The following is a 318-nucleotide window of genomic DNA, read 5'->3' on the forward strand; positions in this document are numbered from 1 at the left end:
TTATCAAAATAAATACATTCATTTTCTGAGCATTCCACTTAAATATACATAATTAGAATTATTATAAATACCTACTAAATTATAAGTTTTAATCAACTCTTGTTTTAGTATCATAAGAATCTAGTAAAAATAGTTGATATTCAATTTAAGATCATCCTTTATTTCTACGAATTAAGATTGGAAAAAAACTTTAGAAGCCAGACAAAATTTAAAAATATCACACATATTCCATACTTTCATTATCTAATTAAGTTAATTAGTGGGGACGTAAAGCATGATATTTAATTTAGGGAATTTTTGTTTAATGCTGACTAATCT

The sequence above is a fragment of the Diorhabda carinulata genome, chromosome X, assembly GCF_026250575.1.
Source record: "Diorhabda carinulata isolate Delta chromosome X, icDioCari1.1, whole genome shotgun sequence".
Lineage (NCBI taxonomy): Eukaryota > Metazoa > Arthropoda > Insecta > Coleoptera > Chrysomelidae > Diorhabda > Diorhabda carinulata.